The following is an 18,195-nucleotide window of genomic DNA, read 5'->3' on the forward strand; positions in this document are numbered from 1 at the left end:
TGGAATACTGGGCCAGGAGAGCCAGACCCAACTCTGTCATTAAGTGTGTTAGAACAGACACCTCAGTCACACGGAGTTTCTTTTGTAGGTGCCCATCATGACAGGCACTAGAGGTTGACTCTGAAGGTCATTCTAGCAGTGCTTTTGCAGGCTGCTGCCCCAACCCAGGGACTCAAGGCAGGGAAGACACAGGATCCGGGGTATCTGAGGAGGAGAGACTGCCTCTTGTTATGCACAAGGTCAATGAGTTTTCACTCAGGTGGGTCTGGCAGCTCCTATGAGCTTCCATTTTGAAGTGGCAGCTCATAGGTTCCTGGTAATCTGGGTATGACTATAAAAGTCAAAGATATTAATTAACCCACACAATAGCAGGATAGAGTATAGCTCAGGGATAGAGTATTGGACTGCAGATCCAACAGGACACCAGTTCAAATCCAGATAACCCCTCCGGCTTTTCAATTTTGACATTTTAAATAGGTGCCTACATTTTAACTTCTTTTCTATTAGACACTAGGGTAAAGATTTCATTTTTTCTGGAACCAGCAAATGGTGAGGGTAGAATGTGGTGGTTTTATACATTTTAGGGAGACATGAGACATCAGTCAATATGTGTAAGATGTACATTGGTTAGGTCTGGAAAGGTGGGACAACTTGAGGTGAAGGCAGGATAACTGAAAGCAAGGAGGGGGCTTCCAGGTCACAGGTAGATAAGAGACAAATGGTTGCATTCTTTTGAGCTTCTGATGAGCCTCTCCAAAGGAGGCAATCAGATATGCATTTATCTCAGTGAGCAGAGGGCCGACTTTGAATAAAATGGGAGGCAGATTTGCCCTAAGCAGTTCCCAGCTTGACTTTTCCCTTTAGGTTAGTGATTTGGGGGCCCCAGGATTTATTTTCCTTTCACACTTAAGTGTACAGTACTTGAAACTGGATCTGGGGCTGGGTGAGGTGGCTCACACCTGTAATCCCAGCACTCTGGGAAGCCAAGGTGGGTGGATCACGAGGTCAAGAGGTCGAGACCAGCCTGGACAACATGGTGAAACCCCATCTCTAATAAGAATACAAAAATTAGCCAGGCGTGGTGGCACGTGCCTGTAATGCCAGGTACTGCGGAGGCTGAGGCAAGAGAATCTCTTGAATCTGGGAGGCAGAGGTTGCAGTGAGGCGAAGGTTGCAGTGAGCCAAGATCGCCCCACTGCACTCCAGCCTGGGCAACAGAGCGAGACTCCATCTTGGAGAGAAAAAAAAAAAAAAAAAACTGGACCAGAACAGCATCTTCCAGGAACAAAGGCTATTTCAGCGTTTCCTAGTTGTCTTAATTTTTCCCCTTTTCAATCCAGGCATTCCCCCTGGATGGGGTGGTATTGGTCTTCTAATTCCAAGACAAACCACGAGGATTTATAGCTCAGTGAGTGAGCCCTTATAAGGCCAAGAGAGTCTGCAAAGGATGAAATGTCAACAGGTTAAAATATAAGTAAAGTTCCATGTTGTGTTTAAATTTTGCAACTATCAAAGGCAATTTTATGTCATATTTAAGCTTTAAAAGCAAACTTCTGCAGAAGGGATTATTGAATTATATCAACCATCTCAAAAGCTAAAGGATGTGATGGCGTTCTATGCTTTGGACAACAAACAGCTTTTTTGGTACAAAATCTCAAAATTCATGGAGGTTCAGCTACACAGCATAGAATTCAGAAGCACAATTCATGATTTTTAGTATCCCTTATACTAATCATGTTTTATGAACCTTTTAAAAAAGTACCTAAAATACATTTAATAATTCAGATTTATGTACACAACAGAAGTTTATATTTTAGATAGGTTAAAAACACGTTCCTGTAATAAAACTATCTGAAAGCAAGAAAGTCTTACTATCTTTACATTGAATGGCAGGAAAACACAACAGAGAAGCAGGCATTGAAGACAGAGCCTGGTCAAGTGTAGTGTCACTTGAGGCTCTATCTAATTTGATCATTTAGCAAATGGCGCATTGCTCTACTCCTCTGAGTTGAAAATACTCTGTATTCTGTGACCTTTCTTTTTAGTATAAGATGTAGGAGCCTGAATAACAAAACTTCTTTTATCTTTGGTGACGTGCTTCCTAATTTTCTTTTCATTAAAGCAGATTCCTTTTGTTAACAAGATATTCGAATATTTTATTTAGTACTCTTTTTTTCCTCCAAAAAGTGGCATTGGTAACTCAAACAAGAAATGCTAGAGGGGATGGACATCCCAATCCCCATGATGAGCTTATTTCGCATTGCATGCCTCTTTCAAAACAGCTCATGTGCCCCATAAATATATATACCACTTTGTACTCACAAAAACTTACATTTTTTAAGAAGTGGCTTTTGCTGTTCCAGTTTCACAAACACTTAGAGCTTTGGCCTAGAACTTGGGTACTTGCCCCTTTCCCGTCCCTGCCCTCCAATGCCTTCTATTAGTGGAAACGGTCTCTCGGGGCAGTCTCCTTCCTGTATCCCCATTACTGTTTCAGCTCCTCCACCCAAGCCCGCCAGCCCTCCAGGTACTCTGTAAACAGTCTCCTTCCTCCTTAGCCTTTCCCTGCAAGTCTGCCTTTTTATCCATCCTTGTACACCTGATCCCCTCCAAGCTAAGAGGAAAAGCCTGCCTGCTCCTCTCTAGAGCACATCCTGTGTTCTTTATCCACGCTTTGGCTTTCCCTGGGATCTCATTCCATCAATATATCCTCTCTTTTTTGTTGACACATTTCAGCATATTCATATATGTATTGGCCATTTACGATATACAGGGAACCCTACAGGCACATCTTTGCAGCAATTATGGCAAACTGTGTGTGCTTTGATAGACATATAGGTGCCATGGAGCATGTGGCAGGGGTCCCACCCATCAGGAGGGTCAGGAGGGCTTCCCAGGAGAACACCCACCCAAGTGCTCCACTTCACTGAGACTGTGCTTGTCACAGTCCTCGGTGACCACGTGTCATGGGTGATTCTCATCTTTAATTCAAGCCTTCAGTAGCATTTTTGTTTTCAATCGACATTGGGGCTGTCACTCTTTTTCTGTTGTTTTCTTTGTACTTCTCTGCCACTTTTCCTCAATCTCTTTTGCTGGTTTCTCCTTAACATCCCCATTTTTAAACATTCGAGGGCCCAGGTCTTAGTTCCTAGACCACTTTTCTTTTCACTCACACTTCCTCAGTGCTCTCATTCCATCCTGTGGCTTTAATGGGATGACGACCCTCAAATTTATATCTTTAGCCAACACCTCCCCTTCGAACTCCAGCTTCATTTTTGACATCTCCATTAGACCACTTAACAGATGGATTCAATTTAATACATCACAGACTGAACTCCTGACTTCCACCACCCCCTCAAATTTCATTTCTGCTGCAATGAGAATGGCCATCTCAGAGAATGGCCACTCCATCCCGCCGGGTGCTCAGGACAGAAAACCTTGGCATTATCCTTGACTTTTCCCTTTCTCTCACACCCTGCTCTCAAATCATCAGCAAATCCTGTTCACACTGCTTCAAGATATATCCAAAATCTGACCACTTCTCATTGCCTCCACCATCAGACAAAGCTACAATCATCTCTCATCCAGGTTATGGTGACAACTTCCTGAACTTGTGTCCCTGCTTCCATACATGTCCTCTAGTGCCCTCAGGCCAGCCAGAGGATGAAATCAGTTTATGTCATTCCTCTGCAAGAAATCCTCCAATTGCTCCCATCTAATCCAGAGGGAAAGCCCATGTCTGTACACAACCTATCCCAATGGCAAGTGAAACAGACATGGGCTCTTGAAACTAGAGGAGTAGATCAAGATGTGCAAATGTTCACAGAAGTTAAAAATGGAAAATATGAGAAATACTAGATGGTAAGATGCAGGGATATTATAAGACTATTACTGGGATATCAAAGCGATTGCAGGAAGTAAGGACACTTTCCTTGAGGAAGTGATGTTTCATTCATGGCGTATTGGTAAGGTAAAATATTTGTGGTAGTTATTATGCATAAGTAGTGTGTATCCCATTGGGGCTGATGTGAAAAATTCTCTCTTGGGTAGTGTGGCCATCCTGCTGGCTTTTTCCAGGGCACCTACTGTCCATTTTAGCCATAGAAGCTGGTGCTTTGCCCAGCTAAGGCTTCTGCACAGTGAGATGAGGCAGGTAGTGACTCCCGCCCCAGGAAACTCTCACTGATCCCTGTGGTCTCCTTGGGCTGCCTCTGTCTGTGCCTTGTGTGTGTTTCACTCTCCCAACCTCTTTTAGGACCCCCGAGAGGAGATCATTCTAGAGATTCTATTATCTAGACAGTCTAGATAGTCCTAGATATGCCCTAGACTGCCACTTTGGGACACTGGAGCCAGTCTTCACCACACCATGCCCACCAGAGGAGACAAGTTCTCTTTTATGAAGGTGGAATTTGCCATCACGAAAGAGGCTTGCCCGTCTGCTCTCTTCTTCCTTGCTGAGGGCAATATTGCATAGTTTCCGGAAGGTGGGGCAGGGAAATTTGAGAGGAAAATTTGCCCAACTGCCTTCTTTTCATCTACACTTTTACTGCCTTGGCCTCTTAGGTCTTCTTACTACCTCTGGTTTTGTGAAGAGCCACCCCCTGGCAAGGTCAGTCATGCCTGGAGTTCCCATGCCATGTAAAATTGTCTATATGCTGGTATAAGGACTCCAATTATTGCTAACCTTCTAGTCTCCTTACAGTTAGCACATTGGTCTGAGTAATTTATGTAATTTCCCTATTGGAAGCTTAGGGCAGTTTCCGAGGGGAATTCTAATGTAGGAGGAAGAGGGGACTCTGGGGTAGGGTGGCCACGGTGTGCAGTCGATTCCTTGTTGACGTTCGCTCCAGCATGAGCTGCACACAGCTGGCTACTTCCACGGGCACACTCAGTGCAGGAAGCCATCTCCCAAGGACAGTCACTGACTCTTTTTAGGGCCACCACAGTGAGACCCAGACTGAGAAGACAGGAGCTCGCCTGGTACTTGGAGTTGTAGGACCATTTTAGGCAGAGAGGCCTGCAGATTCCTCCTTCTTCATACAGGGCCATTGGAATTGTACAAGAGCTGCATTAGTTGCTCTCTTTCTTGCTCTTCAGGAGGGCTTCCTAGCAACTGCCCTGCTGCCCCCACCACAACTCAGCCATCTCCCTCATATAGGGAAGATGACTTGTCTATTTCTCTTGCTGTATATGTGGTTTTATCACTGAGAAGGGGACTTATCCCTTCCTTGATCATCTTCCTCGAGGTATGACTAGAAAGACCTTTCTCTGCCTTTAATAATGCTGAAACCATCATTTTGACCTGATTGTAAGCCCCAGCTGACTCGGGAGGGTAGCATTGGCATTTTATTTTCACTGATTCCTGCAGAGTTTATACACCTCCTTGGACATGGTACTACCTGACTATACTAGGTCCTCACCATCCGAGACGCCTCTGGGTAGGTGGTAGGTCAGGGTGGAGAAGGCAGGTGTGGAAGGGGGTGCCATGGGACTCAACTCAAGTGTGGCTGAGGGACAGGGGGTCAGGGCCTGGGTGCTGGGCACAGGACACAGGCAGCAGGGATGCCCCTGGCCCATCGTGGGTGCCTTTTGCCCTCAGACTCACCACCCCCATCGTGATGTTCCAGCCGGGTGGACAGTGGACAACTGCTGTGTGAAAAAAGAGTGACAGCATCAGAGGGGAGGGGCTGAACACCGGGAGGGATGAGAGCTGCCTGGAAGGAACGGGGCAGAGGAACTGGATGAGAGAAAGCCTGGGAGGATCTGAAGAAGGAGGAGGAATTAGGACAATGCCAGCTGCAGGAGGCAGAGAAGACTTCCTGGGGAATATTTTATCAATTTCTGTCTTTTATTTTTAACCACCCAGAAGTCTCAGTACCTGGAAGGCTGGAAACATGGATATTTGAGTTATCACACGTAAATTGGAAAAGAGAAGATTCCCCCACCCACTCCCTGGTCTCTTCACCTGCTGCCAGGGGGTTACCATTAACTATTGGTCTATTATCATTCTTTTTTTATGGCCACATAGTATTCCATGGTATATATGTGCCACAGTTTTGTAATACTGAGTATTATTATTTAAGTAACTTTCTTTTACAAAAGCAATTTGCTTATCACTTGGCAAATTATCATGAATAGTATTGTATGTCAAATACAAGCTCCAGACACAGGCACTGGGCCTCCTCGCGGTGCATGGGAGGGTGGTGTCGCCCAGTTAGAGTTCTGTCCCCAGTCTAGCACACCTCACATGATGCTCAACAACTGCTACTGTCAAAGAGGATTATCTGGATGACTTGAAGGGTCTTTCCAGTCACAAAGGTCAACAAGGCCACCAGGGTGTCCTCAGCCAGGTCCACACAGAAGTGATGGGAAAAGAAGTGTTAGTGACAGGAGAGAGGCCAGAATTCAGAGAGACAGAACTGGCCTGGACATCCCAACCTGCAGAGCTGAGTCTTGTTCTTGGTGTGTTGACACATGAAAAGGGTATTAATTACACCCTCTCCCTGGGCCTGGGGGTATAGCTCAGGGGTAGAGCATTTGACTGCAGATCAAGAGGTCCCTGGTTCAAATCCAGGTGCCCCCTACCCTGTCTTACTTTTAATCACCAAAGCGGGTCCTGGATCACACGCTCCTCCCAATTTGGTCACAGCCAAATTCCACATGGCTGGTCTTGGGCTCTCTCTATTAACCCAACCCTGGGCAAGACATGACCAGGCCTGCTGCCCCCTCTGCTCGTACTCCCCATCTGCTGAGCCCTCAACAGGCCCAACGAGATGCCCGCCTGCCCCCCTTCCCCCGCCCCGGTCCCCGGAAATCACCCAACTGACTTCCAGTTGAAAGTCTAGCACTAAGAGGCACTAAATTTGCACCATGGACCTCTTGACCTGCAGGCAAATGTTCTTCCTCTAAGCTAGAAACCCACTTCAGATGAGTTCCCAATGGACACTGCTTGGGGATGTGGCCTGCCCAGGGGAGGGATCCTCCTGAAACCCACAATAGTTTCTGTTTACTCCAGGTCAGGTCCCACGTCCTAGCAGACCTATCTCATACCAACCGACCCTCTCTGGCCATTGGCTCTATCCCTCTCCCACTGACCCCTCATTTGAGTCCCTGAGCCTCCTCTGTACTGTGTGGTCCGTTCTCCTCCTTCTGTCTCAAGCTGAGTGTGTGAGCTTTGACATCACTTCTTGCTGGAATGATCATCTGCTACATCTCTCCTTCCTTTGCCTCTTCCTCATGCACATTTATTCTAAAATCAACCCCCCTCCACCCCACCCTCACTCTCACCCTTTAGACGACGGCTGGATTTTGCTTCTTTTCTTTTTTTTCTTTTTCTTTTTTTTTTTGATGGAGCTCGTTCTGTAGCCCAGGATGGAGTGCAATGGCGTGATCTCTGCTCACTGCAACCTCTGCCTCCTGGGCTCAAGCTATTCTCCTGCCTTAGCCTCCCAAGTAGCTGAGATTACAGGCATGCGCCACCATGCCCAGCTAATTTTTGTATTTTTAGTAGAGACGGGGTTTTGCCATGTTGGCCAGGCTGGTCTCGAACTCCTGACCTCAGGTGATCCGCCTGCCTCGGCCTTCCAAAGTGCCGAGATTACAGACGGGAGCCACCCAGCCTGGCCCTTTTTTTCCATTTTCTACCTTTTCCTCCTCTTTTATACCAAGGCCAAATTCAAGGCCTTGGACTGCAGGGCTGACCCTAGAGGAGGTGGAAGCTGCCCTCTTGGTGAGCAGCCCAGTTGTCTCAGAAGGCGTCACTCAGCAGGTCACCACATATGAGGGATAGGGATTGGGCATAAGCCTGTCTGTCTGGGGGTCCAAAGCCCAGGCCCAAAGGGGCTTCTGAACTGGGATGAGGAATCCCTCCCTCCAGTGGCTGAGCCACCGCCGCAGGCACGTCAGAACACAGGCAAACCGGGCTCCTTCCCTGACAAGACACATCCACAGGGACACGTGGTGTCTGTCCCTTGCTGTAGTCAAAGGCCACGTAGATTCCAGACTTGTGGCACAGGGGTCCCGATGGGTGGGAAAGCCCCTAGATATTTTCTGTTACTACAATGAGTGGGCAGCTTTGGCATTTGGTGGGCAGGGGCCAGGGCTGCTGGGAGTTCTATGAGACACTTCATCAGCTAGGAGAGGAGGCTGCTTTTGCTATCATGGAGATTTGGCAGAGTTTGGAGTTTGTTTGGATGTTTGTTGTGAATTCTCCACATCTTCTCACAAATTCTCTCTACAGTTCTTGGATTGCTGTTCTTTCCTGAAAAATGCCCCAGCCTTCACATGAGAGTCCAGGGAGGCTGTGCATTTAACTGAATGCAGCAACTGCAAGATCCAGTTTTGCCTCTGGTTTTCTGCTATGACACGCGGGAGCCTTAGAGAAGATTCTCTCAGCATAATGCTGGAAGCTCTGCGAGCCCTTCCACGTGTTGCACGGAGAAGCTGGGCCTTTGCTGTAGCCTAGTAGTTCTCCATGCATTAGAATCAGCTCCTTACCTGCAGCTTCTCCTGTTTTATGGCAGCTAGGTCTCTTGCCCTCAATGGGCTCCATTTCAGCCAATCACAGGCACCAGTGTATGTAGCTCTTCTGCTATTGTGAGCCCTGGTCTGCTGGATTCCCATCCAGGAAGAACCAGCTGGATTTTATTGACTTCAGTACAACTAGATCTGGCAACTCCAGTGTCCTCCCACATACCCATTTCTCTGAGGATCTCTTGCTTGCAAATCACACCTGGTACCAATTTCTGTTCTGGTCACAGACACAGGCACAAAACTAGAACCTGACTTTGTCTAATGGAAACAGATGAAACCATCGCTGACAGTACCAGGAGCTCACAGCACTGACGGGAAGGTGTGAACCTAGAATCACAGCAAGGTCACAGCAGACAGTGTGCTGGCCAGGGGTCACTGCAGCTCTGCCGGATGCTGGATGCAGCTGCTAGCCCTGCTGCTAGACCAGAGCTCTGCCATCTTGGGATGCAGTTTATCAGCCCTGCCCTGCACATCGTCCAGTCCACATTCAACATCTGAGCAGGCCCTTACCTCCCGAGGTCGAGGTGGGAGTATTTGGCACACCTATTTGATGTAGCATGTTGCAGAGCTATGCTTTCCCCCAAGACTCACATTATTTTGGGTTCCTAAAGTCATATAATAATACAAACATCCACCTCAAGCCACAAGAGAGGGACTGAGTCAGCACCAGAGGGCTGGGTGGCAGAGCCCGTTGCCTTCCTTCTAAGTTTTCAGAACAACAGCTGGCTCAGGGGATAAAAGCATAAGAGCTAGGGGACAGCTGGATTTGAGCCAGGGACCTCTTGATCTGAGTCAAATACTCTACTCCTGAGCTATACTTTCTCTCTGCTGTAACTTAGGTTTAGCATATTGACCACTGTGGCCTCATCCACAGACTCCAGCACACTGTAACTTCCATCTGCTGCTCTTAGTCTACCCCTGGCACCCAGCAGATTGATCTCACTACACACTGCCTCTTTGGGCCATGAGTTCACCCTGTCCTGTGCTTCTTGTGAACTCCAGAAGTCTCCTCTGCCCTGACCTGAGGTTTCCCTCCCTCAGTACCCATCTGGGGTCACCACCACTTCCCTCACCCCAGGACCACTGGATGCGCTTTTGGGATTCTCTACCATATACTCCTCTGTGGTCTTCTTCCCTCATCCTATGGCCAAGACTTGGCAGAGTCTGCAGAGACTTGCTTGACACTGCGGGAGACATTTGTCCAGAAAGGCTGCCATCTCCATGCTAGGCCAAGATGCAGCCCCATCTCTCGCAGGAGGTCCCACACTGGCAGATCAGCACAAATGGGGAGGCACCAAGCCTGGATATCTGGAGGACTTAAAGACCAGGCCCTAAGGGCCTCTGAACCAGGACTAAGGACTCTCTCTTTGTCCTGCCCAAGCCCTGGCCTCCCTGGCAGCAGGACAGACCACACTGAAGAATGTGCACCTTTTCTCTGGCAGGCAAACCTGTAGAGAGGGATGCCACTCCCAGACCATCTGAGCACCTAAGACGCCTGATGGATGCCAGGATCACAGCCACCCCGGGGGCTACTGATGTTGTGGCAAAGATCTGTTAGGAATGGATTCAATAATTCTTATTACACAGACAAGTTCCATGTGAGAAAGAAAGAAAGAGTGAGAGAGAGGGAAAGAAAAAGAAAGAAGATAGAGAAAAAGAAAGAAAAGATGAAATAAAGAAGAGAAAAAGAGAAAGAAAGAAGAAAGGGAGAAAGAAAAAAGAAAAAGAAAAGAAGAAAGAAGGAAGAAAAGAAAAAATACTACTTTTCTTAAAAATCTCATGTCAGTACCTCCTGGCCTCTTCTTGAGTACATTATAGATTCTCAACAAATGCTTGTTGACTTAAAAATACATAGAACATTTAGGAAACACAAATAAAAATCAGGAAGAAAACAAATACTCCTATAATCGCACCAGCAAAATAACTCCTGTTCAGAGGTCTGTTTCTATTCTTCCAAACTTAAAATGCACAGCCCTCGGCAGAGGACTGAAGTGCTTGCTGCCACAGGGTTGCCCCAGGCCCAGCTCCTTGGTGCTCTCCGGTCAGCTCCCTTTCTGTTGGGAGTAGTGTCCCCTGTCCTGTTCTGTAAGCATAAGAATTTTGAATTTAACAGAGGGCATATCCCTGAATTTATCTTCCTTTTATATCAAAATTATTGTAATTCTTTAAAAGGTGGTGGATACTTTCATAAGGGGCTGCTGGGATGAATTGCAATTGGCATATCTTTTCTGGAAGGCTGCTTGGCAATAAAAATGTTTAAATATCTGCATTTGCTTTGTCTCATATGAGTGTGCAAAAATGTACATGCATGGTTGGTCATTGTAGTGCTCTCTGTAAAAACGAAAAAAGCTGCGCCGGGTGCGGTGGCTCATGCCTGTAATCCCAGCACTTTGGGAGGCTGAGGCGGGCGAATCACGAGGTCAGGAGATTGAGACCATCCTGGCTAACACGGTGAAACCCCGTCTCTACTAAAAATACCAGAAATTAGCCGGGCGCGGTGGCGGGCGCCTGTAGTCCCAGCTACTCGGGAGGCTGAGGCAGGAGAATGGCGTGAACCTGGGAGGCGGAGCTTGCGTAAGCGGAGATCGCGCCACTGCACTCCAGCCTGGGTGACAGAGCAAGGCTCCGTCTCAAAAAAAAAAAAAAAAAAAAGCTGCATAGATACACATTCTGTGTAGGTGCTGAGAACTCCATGAGAAGACCATTTGAATGGACACTGTGTGTGGCTCTGCAGGCTATGAAGGCAGCCACTGCCACCCAACATGTGGTGGTCAAGGGCAACTTCTAGCCTCTTCCCCTTCATCCTCAATTTGAATTACAGAATTCATTTCAGCTGTAGCGTTTGTCACTGGTTGACAAAGATATGCAATTAAAATGGTTTTCAAAGATGCCAGAGCTCCAGTAAATAAAGTGCTTCTAAATAATGTATTGAAGGGGTTTTCTCCTAACCATTGTGTTGGTGGAAGCTATGGGGCTGGGAGTGACGGCATGTCACGTGAATTTAGTACATTTCACCTTTCCAGTCTCTTCAAGTCTAGAGTTGGCCAGGCATAGTGGCTCACGGCTGTAATCCCAACACTTTGGGAGGTTGAGGCGGGCGAATCACGAGGTCAGGAATTCTAGACCAGCCTGGCCAACGGGGAGGCAGAGGTTGTAGTGAGCCGAGATCGCGCCACTGCACTCCAGCCTGGGCGACAGAGTAAGACTCCATCTCAAAAACAAACAAACAAACAAACAAAGTCTAGAGTTACTGTTCAGGGATTTTCTGGCATCTCAATTTCATCTGTCTTTGAACAATTTTGATTTCTGATTTTAATTAGCAAGTTGAGCAAATAATAAAATAATCCCCAGCTGCTCCAAGTAAGACATCAAATGAAGAATTCAATAGCACTAAATGCAGTAGAATTTAACTGTTTCCACCCTCCTTAGACAAGTGCTGTCGAGAAATCACTTCTGCACACCTTCCCCAGATTTTTGGTGCTATAAATCAGAATAGTCTGGTGATTATTTTTGTGTTGAAGCCTCCACCTTCAAGGTGTGACTTTGTAATTGACTCTGTGGGTATGCTAAGATTTTCTCAAATTATAGATCAAAAGAAAAACAGAGGCTGTGGTGAGGTAAGAGGCAGAGCAGCGCTGGAACAGGGGCAGCAGGAGAAGCAGGGCTGTCTTTAGCTGGCAGAGGAGGTGCAGAAGACTTCATGTTAGGTATAGTTTGGGTTCTACAAATCTTCCATGGATCCCTGTGACCATTCCTTGGGGTCTCACCCTTTCCAGATCAAAGCCCTAGATGTTCTTATTTTTAATTAATTAATTAATTAATTTGAGACAGGGTCTTGCTCTGTCACCCATGCTGGAGTGCAATGGCATGATCTCAGCTCACTGCAACCTCTGCCTCCTGGGGTCAAGCAATTCTCCTGCCTCAGCCTCCTGAATAGCTGGGATTACAGCTGTCCATCACCACACTCAGCTAATTTTTGTATTTTTACTAGAAACGGAGTTTCACCATGTTGTTCAGGCTAATCTCAAACTCCTGACATCAAGGATCTGCCCTGGCCTCCTAAAGTGCTGGGATTACAGGCATGAGCCACCGCAGCCGGGCCAGAGTCCTAGACGTTCACACTAGGAAGGCTGTAATTGAGCAATCCTGCAGAATCAAACACTGCCTTTGGCTCTCTGCTAAGCCTCACGGCTGCTAGAAAGGAGAGATTTTGGTTCTTTTCATTGGACTTTTTGTTGTTTCTTTCTCTAAGCTATCCCAGTACATCAGCTACACTGCCAGCTTCCAGTTCAATGACAAGAAGCAAATGTGTATCTGGAAGCCTGGTCCCTAGTGAGCACTTCATTCCAGATGACCACCAGCAGTAATTTTCTTAGTTATTTTGCCAGTGTGGGCTATAGGTTATACCATATTCCCAGGCCCAAAGATTAACTGGATTGCCTCCAAATTTAGCCTAAGCCAGTCTGAATAATCAATACCATTTTCATAATGATCTGTTGCCGGAAACCCACTCTTAACACCAACTTATGTAGCAGGTAGAAAATTTGGGTACACAGCCAGGTGCGGTGGCTCACGCCTGTAATCCCAGCACTTTGGGAGGCCAAGGTGGGCGGATCATGAGGTCAGGGGATCGAAACCATCCTGCCTAACATGGTGAAACCCTGTCTCTACGAAAAATACAAAAAATTAGCCAGGCATGGTTGTGGACACCTGTAGTCCCAGACTACTCGGGAGGCTGAGGCAGGAGAAAGGCATGAACCCGGGAGGTGGAGCTTGCAGTGAGCCAAGATCGTGCCACTGCATTCCAGGCTGGGCAACAGAGCGAGATTCTGCCTCAAAAAAAAAAAAAAAAAGAAAAAAGAAAAAAAAGAAAGTTTGGATACAAAACCAGAAGCTAGCTTTGACTACCTGAAACAGACAAGGTGACTGTTGTCAGGCAGTTCCTAACACTGAAGGAAAGCCTGGAGCAAGAGGCTTAGGAGTTGGGCAGGATCCCAGAGGCACTGGGCAGCCAGGCTTTAGTCAGAGTCACACCGGCACAACGGGCTGTGAAGAGAGACTTCACACTGTTCTGAGCATTAAAGTGTAGGGAAAAAAGAGAGTGACTCCATACTGGATCCATGCCAGAGCTACCGCACCAGCAAAAGAAACTCTAAACTCTTTTCATTTCTGTATTTCACCCACTTGATTACCAAAGTCTGAGTGACAAAATTCCCCTACCCAAGCTTGCTGGAGATGTCAGACAGCATCTCCATCCACCGGTGACCCTCGATGCACTCAAGACCAGCTGTGTCAGCACAGCCAGGTGGCAGGGCTGCTTGCACTGCCCCTGCCACCAGCTGGAGGGGTTTCTCTTGCCCTAGGCCCTATACAAAGCCTTTTGGGTGGGAGCAGCACACCATGGGTAGTAACTGTGGTCTCTCAGGTCCCCTCTGATGGTGGTGGCAACCAGGGCAAGGTGCAGGATGTGGTCTTTTCTGGGATATTCTGATGTTACTCAAATTACTGGATCTCCAGGATGCAGCAGAGCCACCAATAATCCCAAATTATGTGGATATTTCCCACTCCTCAGTGCAGTTTCCAGCCAAATGGCTGAAGGGGCTATTATGGGAAATTGGGCAGGAGGATTCACAGTCCATGACTGGATATTTTGGCAGAGTTCTCTTCTCGAGCTTGGCTTTCTCGCCATCAGAGGAGGCAGGTTCTTTGAGCAGATTCAGACCTGGGGAATAGGTCAGAGGCCAGGAACCTCCATTGTGCCAGCTATGGTGGTAGTTCAGGTCTATGCGTCCAGGGGACCACGATGGGCTCCCCATTCTCAGGCCTAAAATCCTCACCACTGATGAGTCACAGCCAAGACCTGTGTGGCACAGACCACAGAATAACACCCAAACTTCACTTCAGGCTAAAGTATCACAGTGCTTGGCCTCTGACACACTAGGATCCTCCCAGCTCCACTGAAATCAGGGGCTCCCTTTCCACTATCATCCCTCTCACTAGCATCTCTGTCCACACAGAATGGCTACCAAAATTATTTTCAAGAACGTAGAAGTGCTGTCAGGCTTGGTGGCTCATGCCTGTAATCCAGCACTTTGGGAGGCCAAGGCGGGTGGATCACGAGGTCAGGAGATCGAGACCATCCTGGCTAACATGGTGAAACCCCGTCTCTACTAAAAACACACAAAATTAGCCAGGCGTGCTAGCGGGTGCCTGTAGTCTTAGCTACTTAGGAGGCTGAGGCAGGAGAATGGCGTGAACCCGGGAGGCGGAGCTTGCAGTGAGCCAAGATTGTGCCACTGCACTCCAGCCTGGGCAACACAGTGAGACTCCATCCCCCCAAAAAAAGAACGTAGAAGTGCCACACATCTATGTATTTTTCAAGCCAGGGCAAGTCACACGTGATAAATCCACTCCAGCTTACCTACCCCCTGAAGCCTATGGATTCTTTCTACATTATAGCAAGAAATCCCTAGTATCTCAAATGCATTTAGAATTGGCCTCCTGAATCCAGGCTTAGGTCCACCAACTGAGCAAACAGGTTTATCCCAGCTGCTCCAGCTATGGTGTTTTAAATAGAATTTTAACTGGGTACACTCCTAATAAAAAATTCAGACTCATTTAAAATTATACTCTTTCTACTTTATAAAATACTCTAAGAATCCACATCTACACATGTTCTTGAGGTTTTTGCTAACAGACATTAGCCAGTTGGAAATGATTTTGGTGTGTGAGTCGTCTTCTCTCAGCAACAGGTGCCCAGGCTCAACTGAGATCTTACTCTCATCGTAGGTCAAGAGACAATGAGGGGTGGGGAAATTGATCTCCTGCAGTGAAAACCCTTCCCTCTGGGCTGGTCGGCTTTCAGGCAGGAAGAAGGGGCAGACTTGGATATTAGATAGAGTTGGTGATTTGGGATAAATCAAGTTTTCCAAATGCTCCCGTAAGTCCACCTTATAATTCCTGAAGTTCCACTCTTAATCACTGACCTGTTTTCAGCTGGGAGACTGGGGGAAGCTGCCAATTCCATGGACATCAAAGTTTGGCACCCACAGGGATCAGCCTTGGCTCTCATTTTCAGCTGTTTCACCTATTCGGTGGCAGGAGATCAGAGAGTTTTGTGATACAGACAGAAAAAGGCCTGTGTTTCAGTGGAACAGATCATACAGGGTGACACGTGAGCTATTTGCTTTGTTTAAATTGGTAGGACCAGCCATCCTGCCCAAAGGCCGCTTATAATCTGGGAACTAGATTGGTCCTGAGGGAACTGCAGGCAAAAGTTACTCAACTTTTCTACAATCTGATACGGGCTTCTGGATTTCTATCCCCCCAAACTACCTAGATTTTCATTGCCTTCAAGTTTAATGAGGCCAGATTCTCAATCCACATTCCCTTCATTTCCCTGAAATCACTTTTTACACATCCCTGGTACCAGCCAGGGCACTTTGATTAAAGAAGAGGCCATCTAAGGTGAGTGGAAATAGGGACATCGCCGACAGGATGGCAAGAAGCTCATGCACTTCAGAGAAGCCTGCAGAGCCAGGCTCATCAAGTAAGCAGGACCTCAGCCCACCCTGGCTAGGGAGCCGCCACTGTCTCCACGATGGATGCTGGCTGCAGCCTCTGGCCCTATTGCCATTGCCAGAGCTCTGCCATTTCCAGAATGGATTCCAAATTCGCCCTGCCTTTTATGTGCAATTTACTCAACATTCATAGTCTAATGTTTAGGGGCATATAGTTGGCCAAACATTAGCCATTACCGATTGTGCTGGTGAATTTTATGTCTTGGCAGGGCACAGTGGCTCAAGCCTGTAATTCCAACAGTTTGGAAGGCCGAGGTGTGCAGATTGCTTGAGCCCAGAAGTTTGAGACCAGCCTGGGCAACATGTAGAAACTCCATCTCTACAAAAAATACAAAAATTAGCTGGGCTTGGTGGTGTGCACCTGTGGTCCCAGCTACTCCGGAGGCTGGGGTGGGAGGATTTCTTGAGCCCCAGGAGGCAGAGGTTGCAGTGAGCAAAGATCATGCCACCGTACTCCAGCCTGGGTGACAGAGCAGAAAAAAAAAAAAAAAAAAAGTTTTAAATGTGTCAACTTGGCTAGGCCATGGTTCCCAGATATTTGTCCAAACCAATCTAGATGCTGCTGTGAAAGTATTTTTTAGAGGTGATTGACATTAAATCCATAGACTTTGAGTAAAGCAGATTACCCTCCAAATTGTGCATGGGCCTCATCCAATCAGATAAAGGACTTAGGAAGAAATGTCTGCTGTCCCCTGAGAAGGAATTCTGCTCCCACGTTGTCTGTGGACTCCAGCTGCAACCTCAACTCTTTCCTGCAAGTCCAGCCTGCTGCCATGTCCTGTATCAGACTTGCCAGCCCCCACAATTGCATGATCCAACTCCTTAAAATCTCTATGTATACACACACACACACGCACACACACACGCATGCACCCTATTGATTCTATTTTCTCTGAAGAACCCCGACTCACACACCAACATCGGGGGGAGGAAATATCTGATCTTTTTGTTTTCCTTAACCAGAGACAGGATCTTGTCTTCCACCAGGAGTTACACAATTGTGAATTCCCCAAATGAAATTAAGAGGGTTGAGATATGCAAGAAAAAAAAAAGTTCGCCCCAGACCTATGAGCACTGATTTAGCTCTCAAGAAACTGGGTTTCTCTGGAGCTTCAGGTGTCAGGGAGAGCTTTCTAGTGAGGACCTGACCTGCCTCCTCTTTCTCCTGCTTTGCCGAATGAATCCATGTGTTGAAGAAAAGCTAACAGTAGAACATCCCATCATGTTCAGTGAGTGAAAAGGAAATAGGGGGCCAGGTGTAGTGGCTCATGCCTGTAATCTCATGATTTTGAGGGGGCGAAGGAGGGCGGATCACCTGAGGTCAGGAGTTCAAGACCAGCCTGGCCAACATGGTGAAACTCCATCTCTACTAAAAATACATAAATTAGCTGAGCATGGTGGTATGAGCCTGTAATCCCAACTACTCGGGAGGCTGGGGCAGGAGAATCGCTTGAACCCAGGAGGGGAGGTTGCAGTGAGCTGAGATCGCGCCACTGTACTCCAGCCTGGGCAACAGAGTGAGACTGTATCTCAAAAAGAAAAAAAAAAAGTGAACTAGAGAAGGGGGCACCTGGATTTGAACCAGGGACCTCTTGATCTGCAGTCAAATGCTCTACCCCTGAGCTATACCCCCACCTACTCACTTGTCTCTACTAACCACTATAAACCTGTATGGTCACACCCCTGGCTGTCACCATCATGAGATGCATACTTGCTCTGTCACCATACACCCCTTTCCTATTTTACACCTGCCTGCCAGCTCTACTTGTAACCAGCATTCTTCCTTCTTTAATTCTATTAAAATCACAGGGTTGCAGACAGAACATCCTTCAGACTCACCTAGAGAAGCAGGACTCAAAGAACTGGTTGCTCAACAGACCCTTTGGAGATGAGGCTGGGCTGGGCAGAGCTGGGTTAAAGCAAAAGTTATAGGGCCCCACTTGAGGACTCCTAAGTCAGACTCTCTGGGAAGAGAACTTGGATGACTTATGATTCTAACAAACCTCCTGTACCACTCTGACACATGGTTTGAAGCTACTGGTTTAAACTGTTCCCTTCCATGGTACAGATCTGGAAAAACTGA

At 47.3% G+C, this 18,195-nt stretch overlaps 2 non-coding genes across 2 annotated transcripts; one reads left to right on the plus strand and one right to left on the minus strand.

Annotated features, from left to right (window-relative positions):
* Positions 1-6,511: 6,511 nt before the first annotated feature.
* On the plus strand, positions 6,512-6,583 carry TRNAC-GCA. The gene has a single exon. It is a non-coding gene; the product is annotated as a tRNA-Cys (tRNA).
* An 11,090-nt stretch (positions 6,584-17,673) lies between these two features.
* On the minus strand, positions 17,674-17,745 carry TRNAC-GCA. The gene has a single exon. It is a non-coding gene; the product is annotated as a tRNA-Cys (tRNA).
* Positions 17,746-18,195: the final 450 nt, after the last annotated feature.

The sequence above is a fragment of the Nomascus leucogenys genome, chromosome 13, assembly GCF_006542625.1.
Source record: "Nomascus leucogenys isolate Asia chromosome 13, Asia_NLE_v1, whole genome shotgun sequence".
NCBI lineage: Eukaryota > Metazoa > Chordata > Mammalia > Primates > Hylobatidae > Nomascus > Nomascus leucogenys.